Source organism: Suncus etruscus, chromosome X (assembly GCF_024139225.1).
Source record: "Suncus etruscus isolate mSunEtr1 chromosome X, mSunEtr1.pri.cur, whole genome shotgun sequence".
In the NCBI taxonomy this organism is placed as follows: domain Eukaryota; kingdom Metazoa; phylum Chordata; class Mammalia; order Eulipotyphla; family Soricidae; genus Suncus; species Suncus etruscus.
The window spans coordinates 122,807,699-122,827,236 of NC_064868.1; the positions used below are offsets into that span (position 1 = coordinate 122,807,699).

The 19,538-nt window shown below is 37.0% G+C and overlaps 1 pseudogene; it reads left to right on the forward strand.

Annotated features, from left to right (window-relative positions):
- Positions 1-617: 617 nt before the first annotated feature.
- Positions 618-19,538, forward strand: part of LOC125999041 (putative FERM domain-containing protein FRMD8P1) — a 56,295-nt pseudogene continuing 37,374 nt past the window's right edge.

A 19,538-nucleotide genomic window follows, 5' to 3' on the forward strand; every position in this document is an offset into this window, starting at 1 on the left:
AGTTTGAGCACCCTTATTAAAGTGTCCTCAGTAAAGCAAAGGGGTAAAACACCCTACATAAAACCAAAGGATTAAAGTCCCCTAAATATGGCAATAGAGTTAATCACCCCCCTCCGTAAGCCCCAAGAGGTTAAAGTTCCCTCCAGAGAAGAAGTTAAAAGTATCTTGAGAATAAACGAATGCCAAGCAATCATTCTGTTTTAGCTTGCCCCTCTTCTATAGGTTGCTGCTGGTACTCGGAAAACGATGGGAAATTTGACTTCAGTTCCCAAAGATTGCCCTCTGGGTTGCTTACTAAAATATTGGAAGAATTTCCAGTGGGCATAAAATAAAGTGTCTTACCCTCCTTTCTAATATCATATGTCCCAAATATAAACTGGAGTGCAGGGAAAATTGTGAACTAGAGCAGTGTCATTACAGTTTGGGTCTGTACCTTGGAAAACCAAATGCAGACCAGAGCCTAGCATAAGATTAGAAAAATTAACCCCTGGTCTCTGGAAGGTCAGGATTTGTAAACAAGATGCATGGCTTAATTTAATATCTGCTTTGTTTATATGTGCCTCGAAGGAATATGGATATGTGCTGTTAAGTTATAAAATATAAAGTCTAAAGTCCACATGTTGGGTGAGGCCTCCCTCAGCATGGTGCCTCTAGCCCCTCAGGTGGATGGGTCTGATGATACAGGTAACGGTGGAGAAATAATTCACAAGCAGTCAGTTAAAATTTCATCTGAATCAGCTTGCTTTATTACATGGCCCTATCCATTATGTGTTTTCCTCACATGGCTTTTCTGCTAAGCTTTCTGCTGCCCCTCTCTCTCAGGCTTTGCTGCTTCCTCTTTCATGTGTCTATCTCCTCACCTCTCCCCTCAAGCCAGCCCCTCTTATTCTTTATTCAAAACCTCAGACCCCTCCCAGATGTGGGAGGTTTTGACCATCTAGGTGGGATTAACAGCTCAAAAAGAAGCTTAGGTAAGGGCGTTGGGGGAAGGGATACCTTACAATGTGCCTTGAAAATGTGGGCTGAAAATATATAAATTGTGTTCCTGTACCATGCTTGGGGCTCCAAGTTTCTCTTACTTGTAGGTCCCTAGTGCTCCTAGTTCCTTTGACCTGCAGGCTCTCTTGCTGAGTCTTAATCTATCTCTGTCTTTTGTTCTGCACTGCAATTAGGCACTCAACACCCTGAAGAGGGATAGGATGCATCCCTGCTGGGACACTCCTACTGAAGATGAGAAGACTGAGGCCACTTCTTTCCTTTCCTTTCCTTTTCTTTTCTTAATAATTTTTATTATTTTTTATTATTTAATAATTTTTATTATTAACTCATCATACTGACCCGATCTTTCTATCTTATTTTAATTTTGGGGGGGGGGCTCACATCCAGCAGCACGCAGGGGTTATTCCTGGATCTCTGCTCCGAAATCTCTCCTGGCAGACTCAGCGAACCATATGGGATGCCGGGATCCGAAGCACTGTCCTTCTGTGTCCAAGGCAAACACCTTACCTCCAAGTTATCTCTTCGGCCCTTGATCTTTGTGTCTTTACACTAACCAAGCCTGAGTAACCGTGATCTAACAGGTAAAATATTAATCCCTTTATTAATATAATTGCCTGTTCTATCAGTAAGTAATGGGATACCCCAAATAGAGTGTTCGCCAATCTTGCTGTGTTTATACAAAAGAACAAGCCAGGTTTATTAAGCCTTCTGGCAAAACTTAAAGTGAAGTTGAAAGAGAAAACTATGTTTCTGTAACTTACCTTTTTGCAGAAAGCATGTAAATGTACTCTAAAAGGCTTAAATAAAGGGTGCCTCTGTGGGTAATGAAGATAAAACCAGATTACTGATAATAGCACAGTAGCTCCTAGACTCACAGCTGCATATGCTGCCACTAGTCAGACCAGGATAGCAGAAATCAGTTTTATCAGCAAGAAGTTAAGCTAAAAAGGCAGACTTTCTTTGTTTCTTTCTCTGTTTCTTTTGTTTCTGTTTCTTTGTTTCTTCTTTTTTGTTTTTCTTTCTTCCTTCCTTCCCTCCCTCCCTCCCTTCTTTCTTTTCTTTCTTTCTTTCTTTCTTTCTTTCTTTCTTTCTTTCTTTCTTTCTTTCTTTCTTTCTTTCTTTCTTTCTTTCTTTCTTTCTTTCTTTCTTTCTTTCTTTCTTTCTTTCTTTCTTTCTTTCTTTCTTTCTTTCTTTCTTTCTTTCTTTCTCTTTCTTTCTTTCTTTCTTTCCTTCTTTCTTTCCTTTTTCTTTCTTTCTTTCTTTCTTTCTTTCTTTCTTTCTTTCTTTCTTTCTTTCTTTCTTTCTTTCTTTCTTTCTTTCTTTCTTTCTTTCTTTCTTTCTTTCTTTCTTTCTTTCTTTCTTTCTTTCTTTCTTTCTTTCTTTCTTTCTCTCAGTACACTGTCCTTTCTAATTCTCTCCTCCATTCCTCTATAATTTCCAATGAAAACGGATTTTAATTTTTAAAAGATACCATTAACTTCAAGTCTTTTTTGAAGTTTATTTGTCCCCAATTTCATGTGGACATGAATGATTGAGGCTGGGAAAGTTAGGTGATCAAGTGCCTTGTGAAAAGAACAACAACTAACCTCCCATACTCCCTCTTCTTCAGAACTCCTGATGTTCTTAGGAAAGATTGTGCATGAACTTTTAACTAAAAGTTTGTCTATGGAGTTTGTCTATTTAACTTAAATAATTAAATCTCTTGATATCTCAAGATTAATAGATTCACTTCCATTTTGAGGTATATCTCAAAGGCTACTTGCACAGAGACATTTGGGAACTGAGTTAGAATTGCATATTCTGGACACACATGTTCCAGATATATCTCCCTCATCCCTTCTCTCCCCTCCCTTCCCTTTTTCCCCTCTTTTTCTCTCCTCTCCTCTTCCCTCCCCTCCTCTTCTCTCCCCTCCACTCCCTCTTCTTCTCTCTTCTCCTATCCTTTCCTCCCCTCTCTTCTACTCTCCTCTCCCTCTCCTCCCCTCTCCACCTCTACTCTCCCATCCCCTCCTCCCCTCTCCTCCCTCTCTTCTCCTTTTTCTCCCCCCTTTCCTCTTCCCTCTTCTCCATACCCCTCTTACCATCCTCTGTCCTCCCCACCCCTCTCCTCCTCTCCCCGCCCCTCCCCTCCTCTCCCCCTCACTCATCTCCTCTTCTCTCCCCTCCTCTCCTCTCTCCTCTCCCCTCACCTCTTCTTCTCTCCTCTTCTCCCCCCTCCCCTCCCTCCTCTCCTCACCGCTCCTCTCTCCTTTATTCACCTCTTCTCCCCTCTTCTTTCCTCTGCTCTTCCCTCCTCTCCTTTTCTTTCCTTGTCACCAAGGATCAAACCTAGAGCCTCACCCACACAAAGGAAGTACTTTAATATTTCATTACATCCTTGGCCCGCAACTTTATTTCTGAGGCAAGATCTATACATCTGTATTCTCAAAATGTTTCCTAGTGATACTTGGCAAATTACGAACCAGAATTCCATACTACAAACCAGCCTTCAGCAACTGGTGGCTTAGATGACCTGGCCTTTTTTACTTCCTGAATGATTCAGAGAAAAATCTTATGTATGTATATAAAAGATCAACTTTCTTCCAATTCTCTCAAAATAATATAAATACAATCAAAATCAAAACACAACTATATTTAAAAGTTTTTTAGAATTTTCTAAAATGTAGCACATATTATGAATGAAATTAAGGTCAACAGACTGGAGAAGGAATGCTGTTGGCAAGAACATACAGGAGGAGAATTTGTTTTCTTTTTCCCATCAAAGTTTAGACAAGGGATTCTAGTATTATGTAATTTCAAGATCATTTTCAAGCACAATATCTCTTCTCCTTCAGTTTACTTCTCTCTATGTGAAAAATCTATCTGACATCCTATATGGTCCCATAAGCCCTGCCTGGAGTGATCCCAGAGCAAGGAATAAGCACTGAATACAGATTGGTGTGGTCCCCAAAACAAAAAAAAGTCTGAATCTTTCTTTTTTTTTCCTTAGGGCCAAATGAAATCAAATAATAGCTATCTACATAGTAGCATAAATGAAAAAAAAGGGTATTTTTGTGTTTATGTATAGATAGGCTTAGGAATGGTACAAGAGACAAGAAGCATCTTAATATTTTTTGGTGGTGGGAAAACACTGGCAGCACTCAGGTGTTACTCCTGGCTCTGTGCTCAGAAATCACTTCTGACAGGTTCAAAGAACCATTGAAATGCTGGGCTTGAACCAGAGTCACCTATGTAGCACAGCAATGCATTTCTCTGCCCCTATGCTATCAATCAAGCCCCCATAGTCATCTTAAAAGACACAGAAAATGCACATTCTCCCTATATAATAAGCCCAATTATTTGTCCCTGATATATATGAAGGGATCTATTTATTTTCAAAGTTGATTATTCTACTTAAGCTCCTAGCTTTATCCTTCATATTCCAAGTTTAGTCATTAAATTATATTTCAATACCTCTAAGATTCAAATTGGGTCTAGCTGGGTTGGAGAGAGAGCATAGTGGGTAAGGCATTTGCCTTGCATATGGCCAATACAGGACAGATCCGAGTTTGATCCCTGGCTTCACATAGTTCCCCGAGCCTGCCAGGAGTGATTTCTGAGCACAGAGTCAGGATTAACCCCTGAGCAGCGCCAAAAAAAAAAAAAAACAAAAAAAATCAAATTGGGTCTAAGGTGTTTCATAAACATCTGGCTTTCAATTTCTGAATGCCTAGGTCATTCCTGGCTCTCCAAAAAGAATGTCTGTCCATTCTTGTTCATTCTCAGAGTGCTCCATCTCAGTGGCTTGCTTCTCTTTTTGGCTTTTTAAACATAAAATTGTTCTCATTAACTTTAGCTTGCATATCAAAGGCTGTAACTGAGGTCACTCCCAAGTCATTCAAAGGTTCTATCCAAAGGCAAATGCTATATGGGAAATAATGAAAAGAGGAGGACAAAAAAGATGCACAGAAGATGAAATTGAGCTTTGACAAGCAATTCAGCCTGAAGAGCCCCTTGGAAGGAAGCCAGTGTTGGTAAAGCTGCAACTCCTCTTGATTTCAGTCAGTCTGGAATACACTTCAACTCAGCTCACCCTCCATCTTCCTTCTCCTTAGAAGCCCAGTGTTTAATCATTCAGCTGCTTTTCTGCTGCCAGGAGAGATTTGGCCAAATGTTTGAAAAACGCTGTCTGCCCCAGACTACACTTGTTTTTATTCTCTGCTTATTGTCAAGGCCCTCTTCTAAAATGGTACACCCCAGGAAATTAGACTTACACTCTTAGAAATCTATGCTGCCTTTATGTCCCCTTTTCAAAGACAATTATAGGTATTTGGGGGGTACATCCATTGGCAGAAACATGCTTTCCTCATAAAGTTGAAAGTAATGTCTTATCAGAAATGATATCATTAGATATCCTTTAGGTTAAATGGAAAATATTGTCCTTGCAAACTCATCAGACATTAAAGGCAAAACTGAGATTTGGCACTCCTAAAATATGACTCCTAATCTTCCCCTTCCATGATCAGGGAGTTTTTAATTCAAAGAAATAGGTTACAGGGTAATTGACACAAGTTTTAGGGGGACAGGAAGAGGGGAGCATACCTGTTGGTGCACAGGACTTAGTCCTGGATTTATGGTCAGGGAACCATGGGAGTGCCAGAGATTTAACCTGGATAGGCAACAGGACAAGTGCCCTATCTGCACTATACTATCTCTCCAAACCTGCAAGAATGAAGTGAGAGCCTCCGTTTTAGGCTGAATTCTTGAACATTGCTCTTTGTTTATCAGATTTCCTTCGAACCAGAAGGCCAACTTTCTTTTGTGGGTGAAGACAGGTTCTATGAGCCAACCCAGGGTGATGAAGGTTCATTTACAATGATGGGAATCTTATTTGACCTGATTTGGATCAAGGGCTGTATTATAGCCCTTTTTGCTATCTACTCGTCCCTGAAAGCCTAACATACTACAAAAGATGATCCTCAAAGTAAAGTGAAGAACCCAAAAAAATAAATGTTCCCATGAGCATAGCTTAATGCTTAAAAGGAGGGTCTTAGATGTTTGTAACCCAATTTACTACCTATTAGTCCTGGGCACACAGGAAATTAAATTCCTCTGTACCCTGCTTTTATAATATGTAAAATAATAATACCTTTTTATGGGTTTATGAAGTTTAGAGTATATATGAATATGAATAGTGATTAAATGGGGTTTAGCATAGGATAATATGCTTTCTCTAATAGTTTTAGCTATTAATGTTATTAAAACCCTGAACGTATTCTAGCCAACAGTTCTCATGTACTGTGTGGCACAATGATTGATTAAAAAAGTTTAATCCCATACACATTTTTAGTGTATTTATTTATAATGACTCCAAACTTGAAACCACCTAATGTTCTTCAATAAAAGAAATACTAAGCAAATCAAGTGCACTTGTACCAAAAATGCTAACCATATAGACTATATAGACAGTCCAAAAAAACTGACTGGCACTAGGGTTCTCTCTTTTGCTCAGAAGAGCCATTTTCACCTCAGATCAGTGAGCCCCCCATAATGTACTTTGCTTCATGGCCAAGTATTATTTCCAGTCAAAAAAACACACCACAGTACATAAAAAAAACACCAACACACTGCAATGGTCACAATGGGAAAGCAAAGAAAACCCCACCACATTCAGTGAGTAAGTATGATAGTATAGTAGACCCAACTAGTATCAGCCATCTATATAGAATCTCTGATAAGGACTCTAGGGGAAATTGTTGGGGATGTTCAAGGAACTCAAAGAAGCCATGTGACAAGTAATAAGTGAGACTCAGGACACTATGAAAGAAAAATGAGGAAACTTCAAATACAAACGACAGAACTGAAAGGCACGGTAGGTGAAATGAAAAACTCACTGGAAAAACCTCACCAGTAGAATAACAACTGCTGATAACAGAATCAAAGAATTCAAAGATGAAATGCAGAAAATCTCTAGAGAACAACAGAAGATGGAAAAAATACTCAAACAAACAAAAATGATGGAGAAAAATTTTATAATAAAGAGATGATAGTAGAAATTTAAGATAAATGCAACAGAAAAAGTATTAAGTTGCTGAGTCGTTGGGTTGCCAGAGACAGGAAGAAAACCCCCATGAAGAAGCAACAGTCAGAGACGACATTGATGAGAAGCCCCTAAACTGATGAATGCATACACCAATATCCCTGATGCCCGAGGAGTACCAGCTAAAAGAGACCCAAATAAAACATCCCAGAGCAAATCCTACTAATAATGATGGAAATCAAAGATAAAGATAGAATACTGAAAGCAGTAAGATAAAAAGGAAAATGCATACAAAGGAGCATTCTTAAGATTTAAACAGATTTTGACAGATTAAAAGATTTAAACACATTAAACAGATTGATAAAATTTAACAATTAAAAAGTTTGTGTGGAACTATAAAAGACCTAATATAGGCAAATATTTCCGTATTGAAAAACAAGAAACTGGGGAACAACTTACCTAACTTGAAACTCTGTATAAAGCCATAGTGATTAAAAAATGGTATTGAAACAAAGACAAAATTTCAGACCAATGGGTCGGAATGGAATATCCAGTGACTACCCCCCAAGTATATGGTCAATTAATCTTTGACAAAGAAGCCAAGAACTTGAAATGGAATAAAGACTGTCTTCAACAAATAGTGTTGGAAAAATTGGATAACCATGTGTAAGAAATTAAAGGACAATCCATATCTCACACTTTACACAAAAGTCAATTCAAAGTGGATTAAAGATCACTTGAGATTAGATCCAAGTCCATAAAATTCACTGAAAAAAACATATGGAGAGCACTCCAAGACTTAGACCACAGAGAAATCTTCGATGATAGGATGCCAAAATACAAGAGCTATAGAATCAGACCTAAATAAATGGGACTACATCAAACTAAAAAGTTTCGGTATGGTGAAAGAAACATGGGCTAAAACCAAAAGAAGACAGCTAACAGATTGAGAGAAAATTTTTGCACTTAATGCATCAGATAAAGGTTTGATATATAGAATATACACAGGTTAACTCCACAAAACCTAAAAACCCATAAAAATAGGGAGAGGAAATGAACATAAACTCCACTAAGGAAAACTAATAGATGACCGCAGGCACATAAAAATGCTTGTCATCGCTTATCACTAGTGAAATCCAAATCAATAAAACAATGAGATATTATATTATACCAATGAGGTTGCCACATATCAAAATACTGGGGACAATCTATGTTGATGGGGGCTGTGATGAGAAAGGAACTCTCATCCACTCTCATCCACTGCTGGTAGGGATGCTGCTTGAGCCAACTCCTATGGAAAACAGTATAGAGGTTCTCAGTAAACTCAAAATTGAATGCCATATGACCCAACAAGCCCCCTTTTGGTATCTATCCCAGGACAGAAAAAGCATTCACGCAAATACCACTATTCATTGCAGCACTCAGTACAATAGTTAATACTTGGTATCAACCTAGATGTCCAACAACAGATAACTGGTTCATGAAGATATGGTTCATATATGCCATGGAATATTACATAGCTGTAAGGAACGATGCAATCATGCAAGTTGCAGCTACATGGATGGAACTGGAAGATAGTATGTTAAATGAAGTAAGCCAAAAAAAGAAGGATGAATACAGAATGATATCACTTATATGTGATATTTAGAATAACTGCATGAAGAAATGCAATGGTTTAAATGGGAGTTGTCTTGAACTCACTTGGCCCCAGAGTATAGCAAGGAGAAGGAAGAAACTGAGTGAAAGAGTAGAAAACTAAATATTAAAAGATGAGTGTCATGGGCCAAGTGGTCTCACTTGCATTGGTTGAGATAAGAAAGGGACAGAACTCACCACAAAGAGTGATGAGTTGAGTTAGAGAAATAACTACATTGAGAACTATCCTAACAATGAGAATATATGAGAGAAATAGAAAGTCTGTCTAGAGTACAGATGGGGGTGGAGTGGCGAGGGGGGATATCTGGCATATTGGTGATGGGAATGTTGCACTGGTGATGGGGGGTGATCTTTACATGACTGAAACCCAACCACAATTATGTTTGTAATCAAGGTGTTTAAATAAAATATTATTAAAAAAAGAACTAAATACCCAAGCCAAATTCAACTACAATAGAATCAAGAGACTCAAACTACAACAAGCTATACTCAGAAGGAACCTGTTACACTGGTAGTCCTGGGGTCTAGGAGTGGAGGGGTGGGATGCACTCAGGGAACTATGGTGGAGGGAGGTCAACACTTTTGGTGGGACTGGTCCTAATTCACTGTCACTATATGCCTAAAATACAACTATGAAGACTTGTAATTCACAATGGTCTCAATAAAAAATTTCAAAAAAAAAAAGGAAAAGCAAGGGACAGAACTAAACATCCAAGCCAAAGTCATAAACAATGGAATCAAGAGACCCAAACTCTAACAATCTAAACTTTAAATGGGCCTGTTATACTGGCAAGCTGGGGCTTGCTGGGGGGGCACTGGGGGATGCAAAGGTTGGTGGTATGGGATACACTCTGGGAATATTGGTGGAGGGAGGTGGACACTCGTGGTAGGACTGGCCTCGATTCATTGTATGTCTGAAACCCAAATATGAAGGACTTTCTAAATCACGATGGTTTCAATGAACTAAAATAAAAATTTAAAAAAGAAACTATTATGATCAACCTTCTAAACCATGCCGTTTAAATAGAGTAATTTTAAAAATATAAAAAAGATTTAAACAGATTTATTATAACCCTTTTGGCCTGAAGGTAGTGATGGGATATAATTAAAAATAACTACACTAATAAGTATCATGACTATCTTAATAAGTGAGAGAAGTAGAATGCCTCTCTCAAATGTAGGCAAGGGTTGGGAAGGAGGGAGGGGGCATTGGTGGTGAGAATGTTGCACTGCTGAAGGGAGGTGTTCTGTTTATGACTGAAACCCAACTACAATCATGCTTCTAATCATGGTGCTTAAATAAAGATTTTCTATAGTAAAAAAAAAAACAACAACAAAATGAATGATTTTGAAGGAATGATACACAGTTTCAAGGATAAACAACAGCTCAGAAACTTTACAGACTCCAAATCAACTTTAAATGAGTGCTTGATAGCAAAACAACTCCCACAAACACAATAAACTTTAATAAAATGATGGCACAAAATTCCATGACAATAATGTCTCTCAAGTAAATAGACTAAATGCATCAATTAAGAGACACAGAGTGGAAAATAGATTAGAAAATTGAATTCAATGTTCTGTTACAAAATACATATCTGAGTAGTCAGAGCAAATACAGACTCAAAGTTGGAACACAATTCTTCAGCATACAACTCCCTTAAAAAGGGTAAGGTGGTCATACTAGTATCTAATGATATAGACTCAAAAAGGTTATAAGGAAGGGACAGAGAACATCACTTCTTAATCAAAGAATATGTATGTCAAGAAATCACATTTCTAAATATATATGCACCCAGGGGGGGCAGCAAAATACTTTAAAAACTGCTAATTGACGAAGAAACACATCAATATAAACACAATAGTAGATGGACACATTCTGCCACCTCTTGATAGATCAAGTAGGCTATATACCAACAGTGATATTAGCTTTGAAGGAAGAAATTTAAGATGGAAGTATATATACATAGAGCTTTTTACCTTTTCAAAAGCCATATGCATATTCTTCTTCAATGCACTGGGATATTCTTCAAGATAGACCACATGCTTGGCCAGAAAACATACCTCCATAAAATAAAGAGGATAGATATTATATCAACTATCTTTTCAGATCATAATGCACTGCACATGGAACTGAAATAAAAACAGACACAAAGAAATAAGTGTAACATCTAGAAATTGAACAGCTCACTATTAAATATCAGTGGGTCAGAAAGGAAATCAAAATATTCCTGGCAACAAAAGAGAGTGAGGACATGAACTATCAGAATTAGAATACTACTAATTGCAAAAGCAATATTAAGAGGATAATTTGTATCTTTAAAACCATTCACCAGGAAGAAGGAAAGGGCCTACATAAATAACTTAGTGGCACTGCTTAAGAAACTAGAAAATGACCAACAAAATGAGCAGATAGCAGGCAGCTAGAAGGAAATAATAAAACTTAGAGCAGAAATTAATGAACTGGTTACCAAAAAACAATCCAAAAGATCAATGAAAGCAAGAGTTGGTTCTTTGGAAAAATAAAAAGATCAATAAACCATTAGCAAGTTGAGAGAGAGAGAGAGAGAGAGAGAGAGAGAGAGAATTACAGACTGATACTAGCAAATAAAAACAATTCATCAAAAAGGACATACACCATACATCCTAGGGAAGGAAGGATGGTAAAACATATTTAATCAATCAACATAATACACCACATCAATGAAATAAAAATATGATATCAATATCAATAGATGTAGCAAAGCATTAAATAAGATTCCAAGCCCATTCACAATAAAATAATCTCAAGAAGATGGGGAATCATGCAGCTCTTTCCTCAATATAGTCAAAGCCATTTACCACAAGATTATGGCACACATTATACTCAATGGGGAAAGCTAAAACCCTTTCTGTTTTGAAAAAATGTGAACACCTTGGCTAACAATGCTGTTCCTAATTTAATTGGATACTTTCCCAGTTACAAAGTTGTTCAGGATTCAGTTTCAGTCATATAGTGTACAACATTCACCAGAGCATACTTCCAGCCACCAATGTCCACTTTTCCTCCTACACTGCTCACAGCCTACCTCTGGGGTAGACATTTTTCTTTTATATATATATATATAAATAATATATATATCTGTCTCTCCTTCCATCCTTTCTTCCATTTTTAAAGTTTTAAACACTGTGGTTTGCAATATTTTTCCTGAAGTGGTAACATGTATATCACCTTATCTTCCCTCAGGATACAGTTCTTGGCAAGAGTCATAGTGGTTCCTTCCATATCCTAATTTCATGCTCCCGCTCTTTGTGCCAGGCTTCATAACATTGTCTGGTCCTCCATGCACTCATCTATGTTGTTTCTGGATATTATGTCCATTCTATTTTTTATGTCGCATAAATGAGTGCATTCTATGTCTATTGCTCTTTCTCTGACTCGTTTCACTTAGCATACCCTCCACATACATCCAAGTATAAGCAAATTTCATGGTTTTATTTTGCCTAACAGCTTTGTAGTATTCTATTTTGTAGATATAGAACAATTTCTTTATCCACTCTCTTGTACTCTCAGGTACTTGAATGTTTCCAGATTCTAGTTATTGTGAGTAGTGCTGCAATGAACATAGAAATACAGAGGGCTTTTCTGCATTGCATTATTTGGGCTCCTAGGTTATATTCTTATGAGTGATACTCATAGATCATATAGAAGATTAATTTCTAGTTTTTTTGAGGACTTTCCATATTGTTTTATCAAAAGGCTGAACCAGTCTACATTCCCCCAGCAGTGAATGAGAGTCCTTTCTTCCCATATCCGTGCTAGAACTTGTTCTTTTTCTTTTTTATATATGTGATATCTCATTGTTATTTTTTTTATTTTTATTTTTATTGTTGTTTTCATTTGAATTTCCCTGGTTCTTAATGGCATGTATCATTTTTTCATGTGCCTTTTTGGCCATAGGAGCAAATGTCTGTTCATCTCATCTTCCCATATCTGCATGAGCTTAAATTTTTTGTGTGTTTTTTTTTTAATTTTTATTTTTAATTATGAGAACAAGGGTGCAAAGAAAGAGGACAAGGTAAAGTTACAGTGGAAGGACAATCACCCATAACATAATTCTCAGAAGTCCCCTTGCTGATATCTTAACTTTGAAATTTCAGCCAAAGAACATTAAGATAAATAAGACAGAATCCTTGTACAATTACTTTGTCCCTCATGTCCCCAGATTGTAACACATTATAATATTTCTTAACAGTACACAAGGCAATCTAAAGCCATAAAACTTACGTAACTCCTTAAACATTACAGGCATAGTATTTTCTTACATTTCCATATACATGCATATTAGCTTACGTTAACCTCAAATTTTAAGTGAGTTCTTTTTAAGGATTAGAGTCAAAGGAGCACAGTAAAAATGGTGTTAGAGTGGCAATTGTTGTTTGCATAGGCCCACCAAAATATGAGGGACATGGAAAGAAATAACCTTGGCCTAAGTACAAAGAGACCAGACCCCTGAAGTTTCCTGGCACAAGACCAAGTCTAGGCTCCAGGCAAGCTAGATCGTCCAATCCAATACATTGTAGTGCCAACACACTTTTATTTTTTCACACAGTCTCTGTTGTTGGTATCATGTTTCTGTATTAAAGATCCTGGAATCTGCATATCTTACATTGAAGTCAGGATGTGGAGCATCCTCTCCTTTCACCTCACAATCAAAGGGCAATGCAGGGAGCCCTGTCCTGTAAGCAGGTCGTTGTTGTTGTTAAGTCTTCTCAGTGTTAAGGGAAGTCTCTTTTGAGCAGGTCGAAGTCTGAGCAGTGTAGGTCTTCCGTGGTAGAGGATTGCTTCCAGGTGATGTTATAGACCAGCCTGGATGTTTCGTGGATGGCTTCCCTGGTTCAGGGGAGAATGGATTATGCCCTTTCTTCTGAGGTCTGTGTCAGGTCGTTATGTCAATGTTCAGGGTATAAGGTCCCCTTGCACTACAAGCTTTGTGTGTTCCAATCTCTATTAGAAAGGATCTTATTTGTATGTATAGTATTTTCCCATTTTAATGTGCCTATGCAAATAAGAAGCAATGCCACGTGGTGTTATTGGCGCATATGGGGGCCATAAGAACAATTCCAATGATTCCCATGACATGGTTCAATCATAAGCATTAAACTGGGGGACTCTTCCACCAAAATTCTTTGTTAAACAGCTCAAAAAGAGAAGATAAAAAGTGGTTAGAATCATCACTGTATAAGATAACATTTAGTAAGAATTATAGCTGTCAGAGAAAAAACACAAAATATTCTAAAGAAATACGTGTCCATTTTATGTATCTTGAAACAGTTTGGGGTTGTCACACACAATACACAGCTTTGAACTGTGATTAGGATTTTTTTTCTTGTTAAGCTCTACCAGTGCCTTATATCTTCGATATTAATCCCTTATCACATGGATATTGGGTAGTTTCTCCCTTTCTCTGGCAGGTTTTGTATTTTAGTCACCATTTCCTTTGAGGTGTAGAAGATTCTTAGTTTAATGTAGCCCAATTTGTTTAACTTTGCTTCATATTGCTTGGAGAGTGGTGTTTTATCCTTAAAGATGGTTTAACTTTAATGTCATGGAGCATTCTGCCTACATTTTCCTCTATGTACCTTATGGTTTCAGGTTTGAGATTAAGGTCTTTAATTCATTATGGTTTGAATTTTGTGCATGGTGTTAAGGAGAGTTCTGAGTTCACTTTTTTAAATTTTTTATTGTGAACAAAGTGAATTACGAGTCTTTCACAGTAATATTTAAGGTACATAGGGACAATGAATCAGGGGTATTCCCACCACCAGTGTTGTCCTCCTTCCACCCCTGTTCCCAGCATGCATTCTATATCATTTTTTGTATGTAGTTGACAGTTTTCCCAACACCACTTGTTAAAGAGTCTTTCCTTGCTCCACTTTGTATTTATTGCTAATTTATCAAAGATTAATTGATTGTATACCTGGGGTCCAGATTTAGAATATTCAAGTTTATTCTATTCATCTTAGAGTCTGTCTTTATTCTAAAACCATGCTCTTTCAATGACTACTGCTTTATAGTATAGTTTGAAGTTGGGAAAAGTTATTCCTCCCATCTTATTTTTCCCAAGGAGTGCGAAGATTTATTGTTCCATATGAATTTAAGGACTGTTTGATATATTTTTAAAGAAAAATTTGTATAGGGATTTCATTAAATCTGTGTATTTTTGGGGAAGCATTGCCATTTTAATGTTGTTAATCCTCCCAGACCATGAGCAGGGTTTGAATTTCCATTTCCTGTGTCCTGTTTATTTTCTTGAAGCAATGTTTTGTCATGTTCTTTGTATAGGCTTTTCACTTTTTCACTTAAGTTGATTTCAAAGTACTTGACTTTTGAGGCACAATTATGAATGGGATTGTTTTTTTAATATCCTTTGCTTCTCTAATTATTTTATATAGAAAAGTCATATATTTTTGTGAATTAATTTTGTAACCTGACATTTTTCTATGCACATATATTGTTTCTAGAAGTAAAAGATAAGATTGCCCACTCTCACCACTTCTATTCAGTATAGTACTGGAAGTAATTTCTGTAGCACTTAGGCAAGAAAAAGATATTAAGGGTATCCAAATTGGAAAGGAAGAAAGCCAGCTCTTGGGGCCAGAGATAGCACAGCGGTAAGGCGTTTGCCTTCAACGCAGAAGGGCAGTGGTTTGAATCCTGGCATCCCATATGTCCCCCAAGCTTGCCAGGAGCGATTTCTGAGCATAGATCCAGAAGTAACCCCTGAGTGCTGCGGGGTATGACCCCAAAATCAAACCAAAACAAACAAAAAAAAAGAAAGCCAGCTCTTAATGTTTGCAGATGACTTGATACTATATTTAGAAAATCCTGAAGACTGCAAAAAAGCTTCTAGAAACAAAAAGCTATATGAGGCACTGGTAGAGATTAACAAGAAAAAATACATCTAACTCTGGGACCAGAGTGATATTATAGTGGATAAAGCAGTTTCCTTGCACATGGCGAACCTGGATTTTATCTAGGTATCCCATTTGCCATCCCCCTTCTGAGCATCATCAGAAATAATTCCTGAGCACTAAATCAGGAGTAACACCCTGAGCACCACAGGTGTGGCACCCCCTAAATATAACCCCATCAAAAATGGGTAGAATTGATGCATATTACTTCACAGCACAGAGACTGGTACATATTACAAAGAACAAGAACAGCCAGTGCTGCTGCCGATGTGGGAGAAAGGAATTATATTCACTATTAGTTGGAATGTTGACTGGTCCAATTTTTTTTTGGAAAATGACATGAATATTCCTCAAAAAACAAAACAGAAATTATGGGGCCGGAGCGATAGCATAGCGATATGGCGTTTGCCTTACACGCTGATGAACCTTGGTTTAATTCCTGGAGTCCCATATGGCCCGCCAAGCCAGGAGCGACTTCTGAGCACATAGCCAGGAGTAACCCTGGTGACCGGGTGTGGCCCGAAAACATAAACAAAGAAAACAAACAGAAATTAAGCTCTAATATGTCCCAGCAATACTACTTTTAGGACTATACCCTAGAAGCTCAAAAAAAATGCAGAAAAGGCACCTACCCTCCTATGTTCATTGTAGCAATATTCATAATAGCTAGAATCTGGAAACAACCCAAATATCTGAGAATAGATGTGTCAATAAAGAAACAATTGTATATCTACACAATGAAATACTATGCAGCTGTTGGCAAAAAATGAAGTCATGAAATAGTCTTATACACGAATGCATATGGAGAATATTATGCTGAGCTAAATGAGTCAGAGGGATAGACGTAGAATGATTGCACTCATTTCTGGATATAAAGGCAAGCTATTATGGTAGTAATATCTAGAGACAATATAGACAAAGGCAAGGAGGAATGAATAGTTTATGTAGGAAACCTCCCATAAATCGTGGGGGCAGACTATGACAATGGTAATTGGAAATGATCTTTCTGTACCAGACTGTGTCCTGAAAGAAGATAAAGTGATATACATGATACCTCTTCACTATTCAAGCCACAGTCTCGAAAATAAAAAAAGAGAGAGAGAGAAATATCTGCTACAGGGAAAGGCAGGTGGGAAGGCAGGGGGAAGAATGGGAGGGAAACAGGACATTGGCTGTAGGAAATGTGCATTGGTGAAGGATGTTGGGCATTTTATGACAGAGTAATTGTCAAACTTGCCACATGTAGCACTACTAAAATGCAAAAAAAATTTTTCTGTGCATGACTACATCTTAGTTTTTCTGTCAGGGCACACCTGATGAGACTCGGTGATTATTATTAAGTCTATGTATAAGAGGTAGTTGATTCTCTGATGATTGCAATTCTGGGTAAGTGTGGAAATGACTTCATTTGTATTACATTCATACTGGATTCCAATTTGTACTCAATCATCCATTCTCTTCATTTAAAACCTGACATCAAACATATTAATAATAAACTGAAGAGCATATGTTATTTTCCATGGAGACAGAGAAATTTGAAGATCAATTACATTTCATCATTGTGTATGCTGCAGGTCATACCAATTAACTTACACACGAGACTATAATTATTGAAGATGACACTATTCAGTAGCCCTTAATGAAAGTAATGGACAACTGACACACGAAATCTTTCACACATCACATGGCCTATTAGATAATTTCTAGAACAAGTCACACTAATATAAAGGCTGGTAGAGTTCAGTCTACAAAAAAAGAAGGCAAACTAGGATTCTTGGTTGTGACTATAAATAAACATGAACCTATTTCAAATTGTTAAACTGGGAGGGCCAAGGTCAGAGATCCATCCTTGGTATATTCATCATGTCCAACAGAATACAATGGAACTGGAGATACAGTATAGTGGGTAAGGACTTGCCTAGCAGGTAACTGACCTAAATTCTATCAGCACCACATATAGTCCCCCAAACATTACTAGGAGTTATTCCTGAGTGCAAAACCAGGAGTACTCCCTGAGCACAGCTAGGTGTAGCCCAAACAATAAAAACACATACTTTATAGGAAAGTAACTTTATAATGCAGCTGTCAACTAAACACATACTTTATAGGAAAGTAGCATTGTAATGCAGCTGTCATTACAACTAACATTGTAATGCAGCTATCAACTAACCTTTAGTTAACTACATATTTCTTCATTAGAAGTGATTAAAAGAAACAGTTTTATGAAAATGACAAAATGGGATTCTTGAAAGATGGAATTAGTTAAACTGGTAAAAGGTTTTGTGTTGGAATTATGTTCATGAGAAACAAATATTGCAAACCACATAATATCAATAAATAAAATAAATGTAGCTTGGAAAACTAAAAAACGAAGGATTAAAGGTGTATGTCATATTTAATCAATTTGAAGTCCTGGCATTTTGAATTTATCTCACAGATGATGCTACTACTGTTTTGGAACATGCTGCATCTTTATTTCCTAAACACATAATTATTTTTAAAATAAAGTATTTTGGGGGAAGGGAGAAAAAATAAAATAAAGTATTTTTCTGTTTAGCCTTTTAGGGGTGTGCTCAGGGCTTTGTCCTGACTCTATGCTCAAAGATCACTTCTCACAGGACTTGGAGAACTATAGTCATTGCCTGAGATCAAACTTCAGTAGGTTGTATGAAAGGCAAGTAAATACTTTACCCTCTTTACTATCTCTTTGGCCCATTGCCATAAATTATGTATAAAAACGTTACTGACTGGTTTATAAACATAAGATTGAGAGTATTATAAAAGCTTTCTAATTTAGTGTTGAATTTTAAGTTTTAGAATGGATTTAACCTTTTTCAGTTAGTTTTGCAGTTGAATTCTAGTTCTACCACTTGCTAGCTTGTGAAATGACCTGACTTCAGTAATTCTCTAATTCCCTATCTATCAAATGCAGGTAATAATTGTACCTGCTTCATGGAGTTGTCAAGAGAATAAATTATAAGAAACCAATGTTCAGGGACTAGGAAATATTACAGTAGTTAGGGTGAAGGCTCAAGTTAGGTGCCTCAAGTTTTATACCTCGGTTTGATTTTTGGAACCACATGGTTCTACTGAGTACCATTCCCACAGTGTAAGACTGGAGTACCCCAGTACCAAGGCCTGAAGGCCACCAGCACTGTTGGGATGGCCTAGGTATCCCCAGGAATATACCCCCAGGAATATTCCTAAGGAATATTTCTAACAATGCCTGTGTATCAAGATCTATTCTATCCTAAGGTACTTGCATTTAATTGATAATGGCTAGTGGGTCCCCCAGGCCTCCTAAGTCCTGCTTGGGAGGCCCCTCCTTAAAAAACAAGTAGTTTGGTGGCTGTTCCAATTAGGTACTCATTAATGATAAACAATGATGATCTGGAAAGATTATACAGAATTAAAGTACTTGCTTTTATGTAAATGTGATTTTCAAATCAGTAGAGTATAACATTTCTACAATGAAATGTGAAAATTTTGTAGTAGTACCAAATAAGACATAATCCAAATAAATGACTAAATCAGGAAGAATTAATCACATATATTACATAAATTATAAATTCTTCTGCTTATGTAGCCAGATGTGATAGATGAGTAAAATTAGGGGCAGGAATGAAATAAGATAAATATAATTAACTATGTTTCTATTATGTTATCTGTCACTTAATTAAATTTCCACATAAAAGTTGATATTTGGCACTGAGGTGATTAACAGTATAGTCAACCCAAGCATTTTCACCCAGTCCCTATGTTCTAATCAGTTTTAAATTCTTGCAATTTCAAGTAAAATCACACAAAGCCTATAATACAGATATTAATCCTACAAAGGAGTTAAAATTTTCTGTTTCAAAAATTGTATAAAAATAATGCTATTCTTTTGCAAGTAGTAGAATTTTTTTAT